We start from the raw sequence: 22,074 nt of genomic DNA on the forward strand, positions 1-22,074 counted from the left end.
CCCCGCCGCTTTTCTTCCTGATCGGAGCTCGCGCTAGGCGCCTTAGTAGGCAGCGTAGTCCCTCACGAGTTCGTGGTCCACCAATGGTGGCGAGCTGGTCCCAGGGTGCGGCGTGTCCAGGCGCTACCACAGAACATGTAGTTTCACTCAAAGTTGCCACTAAATGCGCCGGACTCTAAAGGGGTTGGTGTTCTTTGGGACACTCGTGGCTGCATCCCTAAACATTGCCACCTCTTCCCCCCAGCATGCAGAGGGATTGAACACACTCGAGACTCCAGGTGAGTGTACAGTTACTTTTATTCAGGCCTTTTGCATGACGCGTTTCATTTTGTAAAAAACTTCCTCAGATGCCGCCCAGGAAATTTGCAAGTGCTTGTGCCGCCCTCTTAACAACAGGATGTCTTGCTCCGATTGGTTAGGCATCCCAGGTGTGTGAGTATGCGGAGAAGCACAAACCCAGGACTGGATTCACGCAGAGCAGACACCCAGCGTCAGTACTAGCCCCAGTGGGCGGTGTCTGCTCCTTTCTCCCAAATACACACCAAGTTTTCACACAGTGGCGGTGTTACACTTCTCCTCAGTCTCTCACCCCGCCGCTTTTCTTCCTGATCGGAGCTCTATATATCGGAGCTATATATATAGATGTCTGTTCAAAGAAAGGGTTGCCCCTCAAATGGAACAGCACTCGCAGGTAGGTAATGCACAAGAACTGGAGCAACTGCCACGGACATGCTCCTCACACAGTCTTCAAAGTCCGACACGTTTTGAGCTGACACCCTTCCTCATGGACAATCCCTCTGTGCCTAACAGCAGACTAGGAAGCACCAGTGAATTCCCTCCCTTTATTTAAATTTCACAAATATGCTCAGGTGAGTGAAAATTTCACAAATACGCCCCGATAAGCCATGGCGGATCTTCTCGGGTCTCGCAGTGGTCCTGTCCCGTGACCGGGCCGGCCACCATACATGCGAGGAGCGTGTCTGTGGCAGTTGCACCTGTCCTTATGCATTACCGACCTGCGATCGCTGTTCCATTTGAGAGGCAACTCTTTCCTTTGATTGTATGGTGGTCGGCCCGGCCGACCACCATACATTTGCCATTATTGATCTCTGCTACAAAGGGTCCCCTCCAGTGGTGTAACGAAACTTGCGGGGACCCGCCTGAAAAGTACATGGTGGGGGGCCCACCACACTCCAGACCCAGTAAGGAGGTTTCAGGCCAGGGGCCCATCACCTGTGCACTGTGCCGGAGGGTGCCCCCTGGAGCTCCCCCCCACCCTCCAGCAGGGGCTGCGGGGGCTATTGTTATGCCACAGGTCCCCTCAATTTATTGAACCTTTGCAATACGAAAGGGGACAGATGGGGGTCACAGGTCTCTTCTGGATCTCTCCTGTTGAACACACCCATTGCCCTACTAGCTTGAAGTCCTCATCTGCAAGCTGATTAATGAGGCCATTCTCATGCTGTAACTACAGATTTGCTGATTCCTCTACATCCTTTCCTCTGCGTATGACAGAGGGCTGTGTATATTGCAAGTTTAGAAACCTGAACAAGGATGTACGGAGCCAGACATCCATGAATCATTCCATTCTAAACCCTAAGAAGACGGCTCTGGGCAATTCATCCAAGCATCTGCAACCAAACAGAGAGAGCAACACAAAGAAAGCGTGCACCCTAGTGCAGTGACAATTGTATAGGAACCAGAAGCTAAAGGGGCAGGAATGGTGACCTGCAATAGTTGTAGGAGCTTTTGATTTAGTGTTAGGTGCACCCAGGTGGCATAGTGCGCTCCGGATTCCTCCCTACGTACCCTGGCTTCCATCAGCCTCTTTCGTAAGCTCCAAAGCCTCCTAAAATCAATTCTGGGAGATGGGGGCTTGCGTCTCCATTTCCTGTAACCTTTGCAGATCGAACCCATGAACCTAACCAGATCAAGGGGAATATGGGGTATGTCCCACATTATAAATTGGTGCGCCCCTCCAGCACAGGCCACACCGGGGAGGTTGGGCCGGAAGGTCTGGTAACCATAAGCAAGAGTTGTGATTTTGCAGCCCACATGGTGTATGTGTGATTTAGATGCTCCACTACTTTAGTCCTTGGCTCAGGTAAGGCTACTTTAAGAGTTTGATAGGCCCTTATTAAATCTTATCGCGTGACACAAGTACAATGGTTAAAAGAGGACAGCTACTAGGCCATGGCTGGTCCCCTATGCCAGGTGGGTAGGTGACATAAACCAGGACGAAGGGAGAACACTCTCTCACGATGGAGTTTAACCCCTTCATCCTGTTCCTAGGGATTGGTTGGCCTCGCCAGTTAGTCACCCTGAAGAGGTAAGGCAATTAGGAGCTTTCTGATATCGACTTATACTTCACTTTTGATATAATACTTTTAACATACTTTAAGGTCTTTTGCTATTAGCTGTGCATGCGATGCTAACTTCTGAACATTCTACTTATCAAACAGATACATGAATGTGCTTATCATTCATTGGAAAGTCTTCTATTTTCCTAGTAAAAGGGTCCTAATTTAGGGGCATATTACCAACAACTAGCGATAATTATCGCTATGTTGGCTTAGCGGCAATATTTTTATCGCCGAGCTGCGGCGATTTTGATCGCTTAGGAACCTTGCTATTATCAAGGTTTATCTCCTAAGCGATAAAAATCGGCCGAAATGCATGAATATCGCTGTAAAGTCAGCGATATTCATGCATTACGGAGCAAATGCTCTTAGCCATGTTATCCACCTACCATTGGATAACATGGCTAAGAACTGCTCAGGGGCAGGTGTTAGCTTTTGGAGATATTCGTGCCTAGCGCGTATATCTCCAAAAGTTGGTAATAGGAGATAGCGATGTTAGCGACTGTTTCCAGTCGCTAACATCTTGGCACGCCCACTTTGCATGTCATTAGTGATAAATTTCACTGACTGGTGTTAGCGACAGGTAGGTAATAGGGAGATAATTTTATCTCCGCTTTCTTGGCTTTTAAAGCCAAAAAAGCGGAGATAAACCCCCTTGATAATATGCCCCTTAGTTCCCAGTGCAAAGCGATATTTAGCTCAACAGTGCAAATTGTTTATTCAAAGTATAAACATATACTGCATACATTTCTTTTAGTTTGTGTACGTTTCAAAGCAGGCATGGATGTGAATGTTTAACTGAATTCAATGACTAGCATCAGTCTTCCCACTTAAGCTTCCAGAGCAGGTTGGGAGGAGTGTCTGAGTTAAAGAGGAGAGCTTTCGGTACTGTGGGGCAGTGCTCCTAAGATAAAAAAAATGCTTACAAAGGAGCCCCAAATCCAAACAATTCAACTCCTCACTGGCTGCGTCCTTCTCCCCTCCTTTCAGAGTGAAGAAACTAATTAAAAGTGTTCATTGAATATTCGTGCTCCCTTTCTAATGGGCTGTGTAGAGCACTGCAGGAGGTTCACTCGGCAACAAATTCCTCTGATTACATGCTGCGAACCATGGGCAGAAAACCACCGTGAGAATGTATGGACACTCAGAGAAAAATGACTAGAAAACATAACTAATTTAGACTCACTTAAACGCTTACGGCTGCCTATAGGAAGCAGAAACCAGGGACAAACATATGTTGTGTACGGGTGATGACTGGCCAGAAAAATAAGGAAATAAGAGCCAGATGTATGACCATTCCATTTTGCGAATCGCAAATTGCAACGTTTTCGGACTCGCATTTTGCGTTTTGTAAAATGGAATGTACAGCAGTGTCTTAGACACTGTTTGCAATTGCTAATGGGGTTGCTAAAGACCAACCTCATTAATTTTAAGTTGCACCTTGCGACCCCTTAGGAAGCTATCCTATCACATTGATAGTGGCCTGCTGGGGACAGCAGACTACAATGTTTGTGTTTGCCTTTTCAAATAAAGCAACTTTTTTTTTCAAATGCCTGTTTTCCTTAAAGGAAAACAGGATGCGTTTAAAAGGAAAAAATTAAACGTTTTCTATTCATTTTTTAAGGGCAGTCAGTGGTCCGTGGGACCACTGCCTGCTGTTAATAAATATTTTCAAATACACTGAGAAAGGGAGAAGGGGTCCCCTGGGGAACCCTTCCTGTTTGCGACTGGCTTTAGCACCTACTTGAAGTAGGTGGTAACTGCTATTGTTATGCAACCGCATTTGCCATTGCAAAACAAATGTACATACTAGTGCGACTCGCTATTACAAAAGGACGCCCTTGGCACTCTTCTTCCTAATAGCGACTTGCAAACCCTATTTTGTGAGTTAATAATAGGTTATAAAGTCATAAAATGGGGTTTGTAAATACCACAACCCTTTTTAGAGGTCGCAAACGGGCCTATTTCCAGTTTGCAAACGCTAAAAAGTGTGGAACATCTTGCCTCAAGTGTGTTATGACGATCCATCACTTGTTTATGTTTCCTTTTTATATGATTCTATTAGGAGCTAACATTAATAAATGAGATAACTTATTGAGCAAAAATATTACCCAGAGGCATCTTGGTGATATAATGACAGGGTCAAAAAGGCCCAAAGCGCCTATTGACGGAAAAGCCAAGTTTATAGTGACTTTCTGAATGAGGATAAGGAAGCAGCATATTTCAGATCCCGGGAAAGTCTATTCCAGTTCCAGGTAGCACAAGTGATGAAACCAGGGTCGGACTGGCCAGGCATTTTCTCGGTGGGGCCGGTTTTGGAGCGGTGGGGGTGTTTTTTTGTTAGTGGGGGTTGGTTTTGCAGCAGTGCTGCAATATCGGCCCCTGTAACAAAATAAAAAAAGCAGCAGCAGCGTTTCCCACCAGACCCTCCCCTGATACTTCCCCCACCCCACCTATGCTCCAGGGGCCAGTCTGACTTAATTGCCAGGACTGGTTTGCATTCTCAGTCTGGCCACGGATGAAACTCCTGCCTCCCCAGGAAGAGCTTTAAAAGGCAGAACAACCAGGTTTCTGGTGGAGCTGGAACAGAGGGTCCTGCTCGGCGAGTAACATCTCACGAGTAACATCTCAGGTTTTCCTTCAGGTGGGCTGCACCTTGACCATGCAGTGCCTTGTAGGCGATGCACAAGGCCTTATATTTGAAGCGCTGCTTCACAGGTAAGCAATATAGCCAGCAGAATGCAGAAAAAGCAGAGTGAAATCTGGAAACATTCAGTAAGACACAAGCATCTGTATTTTTGTATAATTTGCAGTCTATTTAAGGAGCCTTTTGAAAGATTTTGGTACAACCCATTACAAAAATTTAGCCTTGATAGGACTAATGCAATGACCACGGTTTTTAGAAGATCAGAAGGAATGTATATGACTATCTTCTTAATGGTACGAAGGGCAAGAAAAGGAGAGGATGTGACCTTATTAACTTGGGATTTCAAATTAAGTTTGTAATCCATCATCACTCCAAGGTTTTGACCTTATCTACTGGAGTAGGGGGGCTGCTCAGGTCATCAGGCCTATTTCCAAACTGCTAACTTCTGTTTTTGAATAATTCAATTTAAGACAGTTGCTGTCCATCCATTTACTGACTCCACTCATGCAGTTCTGACATGAATCCCCCATATTGGTGCAGTTTTTAGAAAATGACTATTTGCGTATTGTCGTCATATGACACTGGTCATAGTCTAAAGGATTTGATCAGAGTGGCCAGGGGGGTAACGTAGAGGTTGAACAAAATTGGGCTCAATGATGAGCCCTGTGGTACCCTACTGGGCAGACATTAGGGCATAGATGTAAAGCCATTAAGAGATACAGATTGAATCCAGAACATTGGAAAATATTCAACTTCATCTTAGATTGGGAAGCTTGTGCAGTAATACCTGGTTACACCGTCATCTTGAAAAGGACATTTCATAAGGTGTAGCTCCTTTCTTCTACACATGAGGAGCACAATGAAGAATACTAAGGGACCTGATGAGACTTTGGAGGAGAGGGTTCTTCATTGCAGCAGCAATGGAGTACTCTCTCCGTCAAGGCGAAGTTCCACAACCTCATTTATAGTTGGGTGGAACGGAAGTATGAAGACCCTGGGACTACTCCATGTCAACCGCCTACATTAACCTCTGATGGCCTGACAGAGTATGGACCATCAGAGGTTTAGCCATGCATTTGCCCACCTTATTTAGAGTGGGCAAACTCATGACCAGTTTCCTTTGTTCATCATTGCTAGGAAAAACCTGGCAGTAATGGTAATTGAAAACTGTAAAATGTAAGCCAAGCGATGTGAAAAATCGATCATGGCAAGGGGGTCATTGTTTTTTTTTTATTTCAGAAGGAAAATCCAGTTTTGTGATTATTTTTAAAGAAAAACAATATTGAAAGTTTGATGGACAGCTACGTCATTTTGGCAGAGCCGTGTGTCAAATTTCAGTGCATTTACAGGAATCGTATTGACGCTGGGCCAGCGGACATCTCTAACTTAGCTGGGCAGAGCGCTCTTGCCATCGCTGAAGTAAAGTACTTTGCCATGGCGATGGTACTTAAATCATCTGACAAAGTATAGATCACACCCTAAGTTTGATATTTTTGTCCAATGCTGAATTCTGACGTTCTGCTGCCACTCTTTGCTCCCGACACACTTTGCAAATGACAGCGAACACAGAAACAGCAGTGTAACCTTAGCCACTGCATGCCCAGCCATGAGCTAGTACAGTACTCAACGAAGCTGCTGCGCGATAAGCTCATCCACTTCCCCTACATGTTCGTCCCTTCAGGTAACTTCCCAGCATCGATGTAACAAAATGCTAACTTAATGTGCATTTTTTGTGTGTAGTCTCCTAATACTACATATCAACATGCAGCATTCTGTTGTTCCCTAGTGGTATACATCTATATCTATACATATATATATATATATATCTATATATACACACGCACAAACACGCACACATAAATATATATATAAAAAAACGTCTGGAAACTTAATTCCGCATGTAATATGAAAGACGCATTGAGGCGAGAATCCTCATTCCAAAACAATCCAGGATTTCTTTGCAATGTATCATTCATAGTGATGTGTGGCTGCTCAAACCTATAGTTGTTTGGTGACAATCAAAGTGAGATAAGCTTTTCTTACCTCCAAGTCACATACATGACTGTTGGACCTGGCCCTCTTTTAAAGGCTAACCCCTAAACTTTGCGAGACATTTACCCTTTTCTCTAACCTATTTGGGTTCCTTTGCTACATATCAGACACCCCTATGGTCGGCCCTTGGGCAGGGTGCATTGGCAGCTGAAGGTAAGTCATGCCCTGATGTGTGTGGCATGACCTAGTAATGAATTACAGCCATCTTCGTTTTATTATTCTAAGGATACCTGTCTCCCTTAGGCCAGAATGGGTAGCCTTTGATTATTACCTTTTATTATTTATCTGACCCAGGGAACATGGTAAAAATATCAGACTAGCGTCCCTGAATTCAGAATTAATTAGTACACTCTTGAGGATGGATGATTTCTACCGTCTGAGTTTGGAAATAGTACTTTTAGGAAGTGGCGGTTTCCACTCTTGCTGGGTGCTGCTGCTGTTATGTGTATTCACCGTCTGGAGATCATGACCGGGTCTGGGGAAACTCCAGCATCTGGTGTTAGCTGTCTGCATTTTAGATCAAGGGGAGGAGTAGTTTCAGGGCTGTGTCCTGCTCTTCACAATGCTGACGCCGCTTCCTGCTAGGCGGCTGATGACCCTGCCTCCCTGCTTCAAAAGGTGAGGTGTCCCATGACGGGGGACACCCACCACCAGGATCTGGGGAGGGGAACTCCCTGCCTACTTCAAAGACATTTCGCTGGATAAAGGAGAGACCCTTGCACTAGAGGGGCGCACTACATTTGGAAACTCAAGAAGACTGCCGGACGGCAGAAGGGGGAACTTACATGGAGACCTGAGAAAAGGAAGATCTCCAAGGGCCTGGAACTGAGCCGGCCCCCTAACTGAAGTCTCAGGAGCAGTAGACGTCACCTTCCTGCCTTCCCCTGAAACCCCTTGCTGTGGGGGTGGAGTGCCAGCAGCCGCTTGAGCACTTCCCGGTGACCCCTCGTCACTGGCAGACTGGAAACGCAGAATGCAACTTCTTCAAGAGCCCTGCTGACTTTGTCGCGACTCCCAGACCTCGCAACTTCAACAGCCCTGCTGACTTCGTCGCGGCTCAACGACTGCGCACCTTCAAGAGTCCTGCTGACTTTGTCGTAGCTCCAGACCTCGCAACTTCAAGAGCCCTGCTGACTTAATCGCGGCTCCAGACCTCGCAACTTCAAGAACCCTGCTGACTTCATCGCCCCTCCATGACCTCGCACCTTCAAGAGCCCCGCTGACTTTGTCGCGGCTCCAGACCTCGCAACTTCAAGAACCCTGCTGACTTTGTTGCGGCTCCAGATCACGCAACTTCAAGAGCCCTGCTGACTTCATCTCAGCTCCCAGACCTCGCCACTTCAAGAGCCCTGCTGACCTCGTCACGGCTCAAGCCCATCGTCCTCATCGAATTGCAAGTATCAGCGTGCGCTTCGCACATTATCAAAGACGTCCCCTGTACGCATCGTACTCTCATGGGCAACCTAAAGTATCAGCATGCACTTCGCACTTCACCAAAAGCAGACCCGGTGCGCATCATACTCTTATGGCAATCTGAGCATCAGCGTGTGCTTCGCACCTTATCAAAGATGTCCTAGGTGCGCATCGTACTTTAGCCTGTCAGCAGCACCAGAGAGCGCCTCATACTCAATGCACGCACTAGCCGGTGCGGTTCGTATTCCAGCCTTCCACATCATCAAGTACGCCTCGTACTGACTGCACGCACCAGCCGGTGCGCCTTGAATTTAACTATATCGGCCTGTACGCCGTGTACTGGCCACCAGCACGAGCTGGTGAACATCCTTGCTTCTCCCCGTCGCCCCAGTTGAAGGGGCCTTGCTTCACCACATCACCCCAGCTGAAGGGGCCTTGCTTTTCTATGTCGCCCCAGTTGAAGGGGCGCCTTGCTTCTCCACGTCGCCCCAGCAGGAGGGGCCTTGCTTTCCCACGTCGCCTCAGTTGAAGGGGCCTTGCTTTTCCACGTCACGCCAGTTGAAGGGGCCTTGCTTTTCTACATCGCCCCAGTTGAAGGGGCCTTGCTTCTCCATGTCGCCCCAGTTGAAGGGGCCTTGCTTCTCCACGTCGCCCCAGTAGAAGGGGCCTTGCTTTCCCACGTCGCCCCAGTTGAAGGGGTCTTGCTTTTCTACGTCGCCCCAGTTGAAGGGGCCTTGCTTCTCTACGTCGCCCCAGTTGAAGGGGCCTTGCTTCTCCACGTTCTCCCCAGCTGAAGGGGCCTAGTTCTTCGTTATTCCACATTTATCGTAGGAACTGTGAGTACAAGTGGCGCTGCTCAAAGACTTACCCTACCCTGACCTGAACTAAACCAACCTAAGCATTTTTTTGTATATGGCTCAACCCCTTTAAAATTAATTATGTGGATCTTCGTTAACGTGATTGGTCTTGTGATAAAGTTATATAAAGAAACAGATATTTTTACATAAAACCTGTGTAGTGTCCATCTGTAGTGGGTCTCTTGTATTACGGTATGTGTTCATAAAGGCTTTACACACTGCCTCCGAAGTAAGCCTGTCTGCTTGTGCTACGTTACTATAAGGGTGAGCAGGGGTTATTTTGGGAGAGTATCTCCCCACTTTCCTTGGGAGTGGGGGTTCCTGCTTGGCTTTGGTGCAAACCCCAGACAACTGGGAATCCCATTTCCAACAATGACTAATTTCTATACTAGCCATGCATACATCTCCCTCTCCCCCAACTATGTAACTTCTGTGCTAGTGCACAAGGCCAAAGGCTGCCTCTGCACAACACATACTTTGTAATACTAGCCTCATAGATAGAAAGAATCATGGTATATACAAGCCAGCCTTCCATTCTTCTGATATTGCAGAAGAAGGTAAATATCCCACCACATCCCTCTCCCCAAATCCCACAGCATCAAATAGGTGTTAGTTAAGGAATTCTGAACACTGACCTCCTTAAAATGTTTTTGTATACTTGTTAAGTTTTGAGGGTTATTTTGCATTGTCTGTCAGTATTAGCAAACAACTAGGGAACTATCACCTAGATAAACACGGATTTCACAAATTATTTGGCTTCTTCCAGCACCGTTACACAATGAATTGCACTCTTGTTTTCTCTGCGTACTCAATTTGTTATGGGGGTTTTTAACCTGGCAAAAATTATAAACTACTGTTGTTACAGCTTAGAATCCCATGCACAGATTTAAAGAAATATGAACTCTGAGGAGTCTGCTAATAGCTTATATGAGGGACATCGATAGAAACAGGGTGCATAGACCCCAGTTTACCTCCTGTAACTTGTACTTCACTGCTGCAATTATCCGGGAGTGATTGCACTTTCCTGATGAGCAGGGCCGAACTAGGGAACCCAAAGTAGCCCTGGAAAGTTTGGCGGACCAGCCCCTGGGGGGCAGGGGGGATGCAGGTGTGAGGCATGGCAGCTTTTGGTACTGGGGGCTGATATTGCAGAACCACTGCAAAACCTCGGTAACAAAACCAGCGCCACTGCTGCCAAACTGGGCCCTACTCTTCCATCCGCCCGGGGAAACGCCCGATGCCCACTATGACCAGTCCGGCCATGCTTATGAAGGCCCTGCACAGAAGGGCGGGAACAGCTCCTGCCAAACAGGGAACTTGTGGAGGACATTCGCCTGGGTGTGTTGCGTAGATAATATTGGCATCTGTACCACCACTGCATCACTGCAAGGAACTGCACAAGCGCATGAGGGATATCAGTTGGGTGACATTGGAGCTATGCAGTAGGGTCCCCACTGCGCAGACGCTGGTTGGAAGACCAAAATAAGCACCATCAGCAGGGTGCCTGCTGCAGCGGCAGCCTCCATGGCACCATTGGAAAGGTCAAGCAGCCTGGTGACAAAAGTCGGAAGCAGTTGGTGATGTCAAAGGCAGAGGTACAAGACTTCTCCGCAAGTGAGTTTGAGGATGGCTGGTGGGCAGCATGGAAAGGTGAGGAGTGGGGAGCGGGAAGACAGATGGGCATGGGACGAGTTTGATGGGAGTGCAGAAGCAATGGATATTTGGCAGCAATTGAGAACTTTCATGGGAATTGTGGGCAAGCTGGAAAAATTACTGGAAAAGAAAGGAGGAAAGGGTGTAAGGACAGAGGCAAGCAGGAGGTGGGTCACAGGGAGGTGAGGATGAAAGGGGACCGGCAAAAGGCATGGGACTGGTAGGAACCCAGTGGGATGTGATGCAAGGAGGCGACAAAGGCATAGAAGGGCAGTCATATAACAGAGGGGTGGAAGGAATGAGAAATAGAAGGTGGGAGGGGAACTGTCACAGAAAATGCCCTACCTGGGAATAGCATATACAAAAAAGTGATGGATTAAATGCTTGAATTACACTCAGCCATCGGTAATTACTCGGGCCGGCATCCCAGTCCATCATTATTTTGCACACCAAACCACCAAAGTTTGAACGCAGCCATATGCAAATCAGCCTTGTCCCTGCTCCAATTATTCAATCAATCAGCTTTCTTGTAGACTGCAACTACTCACCCGTTATGGTCTAAAGGTGCTGAGAGGGGGGAATCTACTGTTCAGGTGAAGAATCAATCAATCAGGTTATTTGTAGAGCGCAACGTCAATGGGAACCGTCCAGCCAGAACCTGTAGGCCAAGTCCTCCCTAAACCAAACACAAGCAACCTAGCACCTGTTTTGCTGTAGTTAGGGCTCATCAGCCAGGTTAGCTTGGTTCCAGTGACACAGAGTGCATGGGCTCACGTCAGGGCATACCTGTCCCACTAAGGGTGGCACATAAAGTATACAAAAAGTGATGGATGGAATGCTTGAATTAATCTCAGTCACTGGTAATTCCTTTGGGCCGCATCCCGGTCCATTGTTATTTTGTACACCATGTCACCTCAGTTTGGGCCCAGCCATATGCAAATCGGTCTTGACCCTTCTCCAGTGGGAACAGTCTAGCCCGAACTGCCAGGCCAGGTCCTCCCTGAACCACAACACAAGCAACCTAGAACCGGTTGCGCTCTAGTTAGGGCTCATCAGCCTGGTACAGCTTGGTTCCAGTGATACAGTGTGCACAGGGCCCACATCTGGGCATATCCGTCCCACTTAGATGACACATGAAGTATACATAAAAGTAATGGATGGAATGCTTTAATTAATCACTGGTAATTACTTGGGCTGCATCCCAGTCCATCGTTATTTTCAGAAACCGGTCCTGGGCTGCTTGTGGTTCGGTTCAGGGGGGACCTAGCCTGGCAATTCGACCGGAGCAGGGTGATGACTGATTTTCATATGGCAGGAATCAAACTGAGGTAGCATGGTTAGCAAAAAAAGATTGATTGGGTGTGGCCCGAGCAATTTCCACTGGCTGAGATTGAGTCAAGCACTCCATCCATCATCTTGTTGTTTTTGCATTTGACGCCCTAAGTGCACAAGGTATGCCCAGACATGGATTCAAGGCTCACTGTGCCACTGCAACCAAGATATACTTGACTGAAGAGACCTAAAAAGTCCAAACCTGGTCCTGAGTTGCTTGTATTCCATTTCAGGGAGGACCTGACCTGGTAATTCGGGCTGGACTGTTCCCATGAGCAGCAAAGTCAAGATTGATTTGCATATGGGTGGATCCAAACTGAGGTGGCATGGTAGGCAAAAAATTATGGATTGGGATGTGGCCCCAAAGTAAGGCCAATATCTGAGATTAATTCAAGCATTCCATCCATCACCTTGTTGTTTTGGCATTACATGGCAATAGTGGCGCCTTTTCGGCAGCCATCTGTGGCCCAGCACAAAAGACCAAATATGGTGGAATGAGTACCCCAACATATTGAAGTTGTCACAAAGAAGTACTTAAGGTGCAAGAAAGAGCTGGCAAAGATGCACAAGATCCCCACTAACATTAATACGTTAACAGCAGTGTTTACAATCTTCAGTAGCATAATATGCAAAGAATTTGCAGAATACAGTGTATCACTCTCCAACTACATGGATCAGACAAGGTCAGTTTTGGAGAGTTGGCTTGGCTCTAATATGGTGGGGAGTTTAGAGCCAGGAGAGAACTGAATACAGCAAAATCCTGGGGAGCAGTAGATAATGAACTGTGGTTTCAGTACATGACCCTGGCCAGGCTCATCCCCACGCCCTTCACAGCGAGTGTTTTGCCATTGTCTTATACCCCTTTTCAGAACATACTCACCTTTGAAGGGGTGGGGATTGATGCAAAGGTGAATGCAAACTGAGACTGTTGGACCTACAACAAAGGGGCCTGCTACAGGCCCCAGTGCCGCTTTAAACATGATGGCTCAGGATGCAGTGGGAAACACCCATTATTGCAGTACTTTGTGTGCCAAGGATAGCAAGGAGGAGAGGGGGCAGGGACAGAAAGGGGTTGGGGGCAAGGGTGAATATGCCAATTAAGTTGGAGGCGATGGTACTGTGATTGGCAAAATGTTTAAACAGGTAAGCGATGGCAATATTGAATGGAGATTTTACTGAAGACTTCTACTACCTTATCATGGGCCTTGGATGCAGCTCTGAGCCAACAACTTGAGGTCGACAAAGGAAATGGAAGGGGTGGTACTGGACAAACTAGAGAATAGAAGGTGCCTGAGGCAGGCAAGATAGTGGGCCCGTTTCTAGGCTTACTGATACCCAATAAGATGATTTCCCTATTGGAAATAGTGCCTATGTAGGCGTAGATGTATTCAGGCTGATACACCACTTGTTCTGGCCAGTATGGTCTGTAAATGATTTCATTGACAAGAGCAGGAATGCTTGGTTAACTACAGGGGTTTGGACAAAGTGGTGGAGATGATGCACAACTCTGGTGATGAGATTTGAGATGGGAAAGACTGGCATCCAGTCGGCTTTCAGGGTTTTACCAGTGCACCCCTCAGACTTCTCCCTAATGGGAATTCACTTTGTAGGTCAATATTTCATTAACAAAGTAATGACCACGGTTATTTCAATGGTGTGTGCAGCATTTGAGTCCTTCAGTACCTTCCTGGAGTGGGGGTTGAAGTCAATGGCTGGTTCGGAGCAACTGATCTATACTTGGACAACTTCCTCTTCCTATGGAGGACAAGAAGGGGAAGAGAGTGTGCAAGCTGATGGCTGTGATGCAGCATGTGGCCAGCTGGCTAAGGATCTCATTGGCCAAAGGCAAGATGGAAGGCACAACCACCGACCTTGACAATCCTGGGGATTGAGCTGGCCTTAGCAGCTATGGTCTCCAGATCATCCAGGGACAACCTCGCAACTTTGAATGGCATGATCCATTATGGAACTGAATATGTGGCAAAATCCTCAAGAGGAGTTGACAGAGTGTGCACTCTACGACAAAAGGAATGTAAATATATAATCAAGCTCAGAACAAAAAGCCCCAATGGCTTTGACAATGATGAAGACCTCTATGTACACCTTAAGTAACATTCAGAGTCAATGTTCATCTATGGATAATAACCAGGACTCTTTCACCTCAAGATTCTTTTGACGGGTAGACCTGATCATACAGGGATCCAACTAACCTCACTTAAAGGCTAAATCATGAAACTTTGTAATGTAATGTAAATGTAATGTAAATGTAATGTAATGGTGTTTTTATATGGCGCGGCTATCACTCCAGGGAGCATCTTGGTGCTGAGAACCCGGGCTAATGGAGAGCGTTGGTTCAAACTGCTCATCTAGGTGGACTCAGCACATAAGATTAAACCTTTACACAGTGTGTCTGGCAGGCTATAGATCCAGGATTTTAATGGTGAATACAATACTGCAAATCATTGTCATTATATGTTGATGCTAAGCAAGAGGTAGGAAATCATTTTTAACACATTTATGCAATTTGCATGTTGTCTAGAAACATCTCTCACTTAGAGTAAACTGTGTAAACGTTGTTTTAATATGTATTAATTTCATGTCAACTAAGACAACAGATTTCATGTTACATATACGCATCATCTATGCGACCACATTTACCACAATACAGCAGGAAGGCATTAGCTGCAAAGGTTTACATGGTAAAAACAAATGTAGGACCACCAGGATTGATCAAGACTGAATAGTCGAAACACGTTGGACTGGTATCCGTGCTGTCAGTGAATAAAGAACTGTTATTCAACCGCTTTGGAGTGCCGCCTTTCTTAGGGTACAAGAAATAATAGGGCGGTCTGATCTTCGACGAGCACAAGCATAAAGAGCGTGTTGCCAACAGATCAATTTGGGAGGAAACATATATATCTATATATTTGATATGATGTTTATATTACCTACTGGTGGTCGCCAGTAGGTAGTTATAGTTAAGATCTAGTTTCCATAGGAAATCCGCAACATTTATTTGGAATAACTTTGGTGCCGTTTGAGGAATCTTCGCGAAATTCTCCAAGAAGATGGGGCACTCTGCTCCTATTCTGAAAGTTTCGGGGTGATTCGTCAAGCGGGGGCCCAGAAAAAAGGGGGGTCCCAAAATGTGTTTTCCCCATGCAATTTTCCATAGGGACATTTAGCCGCGGCTACAGCCCTAACTGCTGAAAGGAATTACACCATATTTGGCAAAAAGGTAGAGTTTGGTTCACATATCACGCTTTTTGTTAAATGGTGTAAATCCGTGCAGTAGTTCCTGAGAAAATCAAAAGTAAAATCATAGATATATCTATGGACAGAGTAGAGTACGCGTATCCTCCGAGGATCATGCCCGTACCCTTACCAGCAGGAGCTGCATGCCAATTGGCTGTCAACTGTCTGTGAACACTCCAAACCAGGAAGTGTTGGCACCCATCTTGTGTCTCGGTAGAACCGAGGCACAAGAAAACTGAAAAACAAGTGCGCAAAAGACGCAAAGGGGGCAGGGTAGAAACACCCTGACCCCCTAGGCCTGCTCAGGGGGTCCCACAAGGACCCCAAGGCCCCCAAAAAACTGAAGCCTGCTTTATTTGTAATTATCCACCAGGGGGCCAAATCCCGAAAGCAATGTAGTTCATTACAATGGGGGCCCAGAGGGCCCCCCAGCCCTGGGGACACGCCGCGTATGAGGGGGGCTCACAGCCCCCCCGCAGCCCCGGGGCCCCCCGGGCTTCTTTTTTTTATAATAATGGGGGGCCCAGAGGGGCACCCCAGCCCCGAGACCGCCACCCCCGGGGCTTTAACATTATGCATGTGGGTGGCACACGGCCCCCCCGCAGCCCCGAGGACTGCCACCTCCCGGGGCTTCTTTTTTAAAAAATAAAATTAAAAAACCTGTGCGGGGGCTCAAGCCCCCCCACACACCCCTGGAACCACCACCCCCGGGCATTTAATTGTTGGGTGGGGGCCACGCGGCCCCCCTCCTGGAGCCTTGTGGTGGCCCTGGGGACTGCCACCCCCCAGGGCCGGCTCCTGCAGTGTCCCGGTGTGCCCAACCCCGGGACACTGTAGTTTGCTCTGGTAGGGCGGGAGCCTCGCGGCTCCCACCCTGCCATAGCAAACTGCTTTGGTTTTTGGAAGAGAGAGCAGGAAACATGCTCTCTCTTCCAAAAACCAAACACTATTGCTTTTCTACATGGGGAGCAGCATGTTAGCTCTCCATATAGAAAAGCAATGCCAGCTCCCGCAGGACGCGGGAAGCCGAAAGAGACAGTGGGGGGATTGGGGACCATCCCACGGTCCCCAATGAGAGGCCAGACATTGGGGGATGGGGTCCCCGGGGCCAGAAGTGGCCCGGGAGGGGAGGCCACGCAGCCCCCCTCCACAACAAATGTTTAAAAGAAAACAAGGCAGAGCCCCGGGGGATGGGGTCCCCGGGGCTAAAAGAAGCCTCAGGAGGGGGGCCACGCAGCCCCCCTCCCCATTTTTTTATATAAAAAAAATTAGGGGGCAAGCCCTGGGGGATGGGGTCCCCAGGGCCAAAAAAATAGAAAAAGAAGGTGGGCTACACAGCCCCCCTTCTTAAAAAAAAAAAGAAAGAAAAACACCAGCATCACGCCGAGGCCACGCCCCCTTTATGCAGCACTCTGCAAACGCACCCCCTGGAGTGTTTGCAGAAGGGGAATGAATTCCCCTTGAATACTGGGGATCCCTGGGGGCCAACTAGCCCACCAGGAACCTTCAGTATGCAACAGGGGGCTGCGTTGCAGAGTGATGTTCTGAGGCCACACCCCTTTTTACACCTCTCTGCAACACAGCTCTGTGGTGCTTACTAGATGTAGCTGGTGGGCTAGTTGCGCCCCAGGCACCCTCAGGATTCAAGGAGAGTTAATCCCCAACTTAAAACGCGCCACGGGCGTGTTTGCACAGTGGTGAAGGGAGGGGGCGGGGCCTGAGTTCACATGTGTGCAAATACACCCTGTGGCATGGTTTAAGTTGGGGAATTAATTCCTTGTCAATCCTGAGGTTCCCTGGGGGCCGAGAGAGAGAGAGAGAGAGAGAGAGAGAGAGAGAGAGAGAGAGAGAGAGAGAGAGAGAGATACACTCATCTTCTATAATAGCCATATATATATGGGTTTTGCTGTTTTTATGGTTAGAGCCTGCTGATGCACAAACTGCCATTAGGTACTTTGCAGTTAACAGGAACAGACTAGATTTAGGGGTTGGCTGCAACTGTAACACTTCCTTAGGGTACATGATTTGCACCCTAGTCATTCTGTGGGGCGGGGTTCCAACTGATTTTACCACTTGTAAACTTGTAAATATTAGGAATCTGCTTCTAGGTATTCAGTCATGTTTGCATGAAAGCACTTTTCCTTTTAAAGAAAAGGCACTGTTTGGACAATGATTAATTGAGTCAGAGTTTGATGGACAGGTACTCCATCACAACCGTGATGGATATCCTGCCTGCCTTACACAAGTGCATTATATCCTAATGCCCTAGTAATAAGGCAGGTGAGATATCCGGCACATTGGTGATGGAGTACTCATCCGCCAAACTTTAAATCTGGCCAAAGGTTTCTAGCCCACAGCACCTCCCAGAGTCACTCCTGGACTGCTCTGCCTCCACTCTCAGACTCAAGTGCCAAAGGGTTGCTTGGTCCCCAATTGGTCCAGGGGCACCGCAGGTAAAATACCATTAGGGGTGAGCGGGAAATCCATTACGCCCGCGGATTTTGCGGATTTTTGGGAAATCCGCAATCCGCGAATTTTGCGGATTTCCCGCAAAATCCGCAAAAAAAAATCTGCAGACGTAACGGGTTCAAAAGTTGAACCCCCACTCATGTAACTATTTTACAATGGCGCCAGCAAGCTGAGAGCGCCGTTGTAAAATAGTTACAAAGTTAGCTTGCACAGGAACCACTAGATGAAACGAAGCAGGTGCTGCTTTATTTTATCTAAGTGCTTCCTGTGCAAGCTAACTTTGTAACAATTTTACAACGGCGCTGGCAGCTTGCTGGCGCCATTGTAAAATAGTTACAGCTCACTCAAGGGACCCCTGCGCCCTTCGGGGCGATTGCATAGTAACACACACATGGTCGCTCGAACTAGTTGATGCTCAAATTCAGTGACTCATTCATTAGCCCAAAAACAATCGTGAGCATCGTCGAGGCTGGACAGGTGTGCCTTCTTCCCAAATCTACCGTGGAAAATCAGCTGTGATGCTGGATAGACTTTGCATCCTTGACTTTCACGAGCGCAATACCCGTGCTGTTCCTGTGACCAGGAGCTTCTTTCTCTTCATCTGCTGAACTGATCTTTCTCTGACCTTTTATACACACAAGAGGTACATACATGAGCAGACACATTGTATTCGCACGGGTTTCTGCAAGTTCGCGAGCGTTTTGTACAATTTCGCAATTTGCGAAATTGTACAAAACCCTTGCGAACTTGCAGAAACCCGTGCGAACACAAAAAAAAAATCCGCGAATTTTGTGGATTTTGCGGATTTTCGCAATCCGCAAATTCGCAAATCCGCAAATTTGCGGATTGCCAATCCGCAAAATCCGCCCATGCCTACACAACTAGGCCCCACCCAGGTGAAGATAAAGGTCTGCCAAAGTGAACATAACTGAGGCCAAGAGAGAAGACAGCCTAAATGAGAGAAGCAAAAATGTAGGCGGATGGAGGAGTAAACATGCAAGTAGAGGTATGGAAAGATAACAAGTCATTCAACATCATCACAAAAAACATGTTGTGGACTGTCGAAACAATCATGCAACAAATACAGCGAAGGCTGTGTTAAAAGGAAATGATTCAAGACTTCAAAATAGGAAAGGAACTTGCAGCAAAAACGTTTTTTTGGGCAGTTTTTCAGAATTGTCAGAGCATCAAATAGGCCAGACATATCGTTTGGCTATTTTATCAGCATTTATTCTAGCACAAATACGTGAGTAATAATTCATAAATTATACCTTGTTAACAGTCTTTTTTTTATTGGCATCTTGAAGATGCAACGAGCAATTTGCACAACACAAAGGTCATTGTCCAGTGACACTCACGAGCAAACTGCATAATTAAAGCATAAGCTATTTGCCAAGTAAATTTGTAAATAGATATGGCATTTGAGTAAATTATGGAACTCACTGATCCCTGACAATTAATACAAGCCACATGAAGTGCTTCAAACAGCCAGCCCACAGCTTAAACCACAGAAATACGACAAAACGATATAAGACAAATGCAATGGAACCCTTCCTATCTGGGAAGCACAGCTTAACTAGAACTTGAATATAAGACCGCAGGAACTAATATAACCTTATACAAATAAATATGCCATCTATGCATAAACACATAAGATAGGGATTCTGTGTTATTTATCAAAGAAAGTAGTTGATCATGGTTATGCGTTTGATACTTTTCTTGTCAAAGTACCTTTTGTGGTTTAGTCTGACAAGATATTTCTTAAAATTATTTATACATTTCAATATTGTTATTTTGTTTTTGCTGTGTTTTTTAAATTCACGTACCAATTCAGCCATCAAAACTGTACCTAATATATCAAGATTATTTATTCTAAGTATACAATCCATTGCAGGGCACTAGGCATCACACCCAGAGATACCCACTAGCGCTGTGAACTACTGATATAGTGCAAACTGGGAGACAGCAGGATTAATGGTATACAAAACACTACAAATTAATTCATGCAACAGATTACACAAATACATTACTCAATTCTGTATCTTTCAGTATCACTGGTAACGTTTACTTATATTTAATTTAGCCTAAAAGGGGTCAGCAGAAAGGTCGAAATTTGCTAAAAGGTCACTTTTTTTATCTGATAAATGCTGGATCCAGTAGTGCCACAGAGGTAAGGGAGGAGTGCACACGACAAACATTTTTCAAAGTTCAGCCACATTTTAAAGAATTGTTCTCAGTAGGAAACAGATAAGTATGCAGGCGGTCATTGGGTGCGTGTTATCTATATAGGCTGGTAGGCACACAGTCATGTATTTATATATTTTAATTTATCGCACTGGACGGACTCATCAAATGCATATTATTTACTGCCATAAGATTATTCATGTCTGCTCTATGCTGCTACTCATACTCCTGCAACATACATTACGCCATGCCTTCAATAATATGCAAGTTAACATGTAGGTTTGGAAAGTGATGTTGATTGTTGAGGTGTTTTTTAGTAGCTAAGTTATTTCCTTTAACGCCTGGGGCCCTGGGTTCTGATGCCTGCTTCAACAATTAAATTAAAATCGTGGGAATCTGGGAAAATCATCTAGGCTCACTCCGCCTAAAATAAAAATATTCGAAATGTAATATGAGTGCAAATATATACCATAATGGTGTGCAACATCCACATGACGCAGTTGATCTTTTATTTTCCAATACCCTCATCGACGCTGGGCTTACACTGTGATTGATATCACTACATAAATAGTAAACTTTAAATTAATTGTTACCAGCTTTTTAAAAAAACTCGAGTTCTACTTCTTACCGCGTGATATGCACTTACATAGATGTCTGTTATGGTCAGCACTCATACAGATGGAATCTATTTGACTATGGACTTTGCATTGCAATAAGTTGCTCCTTGTCATACCCATGAATGCAACAAATATTTTCTCCTTATAGTCATGCGTTTGTCTCTTAACTCTGCAAATGATTAACCACAATTTAAACAAAATAAATCTATAACCGCTGGAGGTTTTAAGCATTACACGTGCATTACAATACAACACTCCCCCAGAAACATGAAAGCCAGCCATGTGCACCTCACATACATAATATATGGCAATTCATACTGCATTCATCTTAAAGTCATAAAAGCACCCAAAAGCAGTCCACTTACAATCTTACAGTTCTGCATGGAAGCGTTCTTGTGTGTTGTCTGCGCCCTTAGCTCTTATCTGGCTCCCGAAAAGTTGTGTCGAGTTTGACAACCGGACTAATCTGCGAGGCGGGTTGGAATGCGTGCTCTTGCACTTGCTGTTCTTTTATGTTTTCCGCGAGCCAGTGGCCCATGCCGTTACCATGGCAACCAGGACGAGTGCCCGGAGCCTGCTAATTCATTAATAACGCAGCAGGACAAGCACCTGTCATTATTAGTTCCCGCCTGGCCTTCGGCCCGTTTCGGAAGCGCGCTGGAGCTATGTCGAATATCTCCCGAACTTTTAGGACCTTTTCGTGACGTGGCGTGGAATGCAGAGCGCCGAGGCCAAATACCAGCGCGCGCTTCAGCTTCTGCGCTGACAGGCGCTGCTAATGGTTTTTGTCATGTTAATAAGGCTACGAATTAACATGCTTGGCGGTCAAACACCAATCTTCAATGGGTTTTTTTCTCACCCAAAAAGTTATTCTGCCAGAAATATAAAACATGCGAGTGTAGGCTTTAAATGTAAACTTGATTGATGTGTTTAATCAAATTTGGGTTATCAACTCATATTGAAACTAAGTATTGGCAATGCCAATAAATGTGTCTTAATAATGAAGTGCCTTTTGTTTCATTTATGGGTAGGCATTCTTCAATAAATTAATATACTCACTCACTCTCTTTGCACTCATGCATCCAGTCCTCCTTCCACTGACTCATTTTAGCATTCACTCACTGACACAACTACAATAAAATTAAATCACAAGCTCAACAACATATGTAAAATAAATAAAAAAAGAATACAAGGAGAAAGAGAGAAAACATGCTGCCTTCCCAAGACAGCGGCCA

General features: G+C 46.1%; 1 protein-coding gene across 1 annotated transcript in view; it reads right to left on the bottom strand.

Moving 5' to 3' along the window:
* The window catches only part of EPCIP (exosomal polycystin 1 interacting protein), a 177,668-nt gene extending 156,337 nt beyond the window's left edge, over window positions 1–21,331 (bottom strand). The window contains exon 1 of the mRNA XM_086951697.1: window positions 21,205–21,331. The gene's annotated coding sequence lies outside the window, so the exon portion shown is untranslated. The remainder of the gene's footprint in view (window positions 1–21,204) is intronic.
* Between the last annotated feature and the right edge of the window lie 743 nt (window positions 21,332–22,074).

The sequence above is a fragment of the Lissotriton vulgaris genome, unplaced genomic scaffold (assembly GCF_964263255.1).
Source record: "Lissotriton vulgaris unplaced genomic scaffold, aLisVul1.2 SCAFFOLD_2190, whole genome shotgun sequence".
Lineage (NCBI taxonomy): Eukaryota > Metazoa > Chordata > Amphibia > Caudata > Salamandridae > Lissotriton > Lissotriton vulgaris.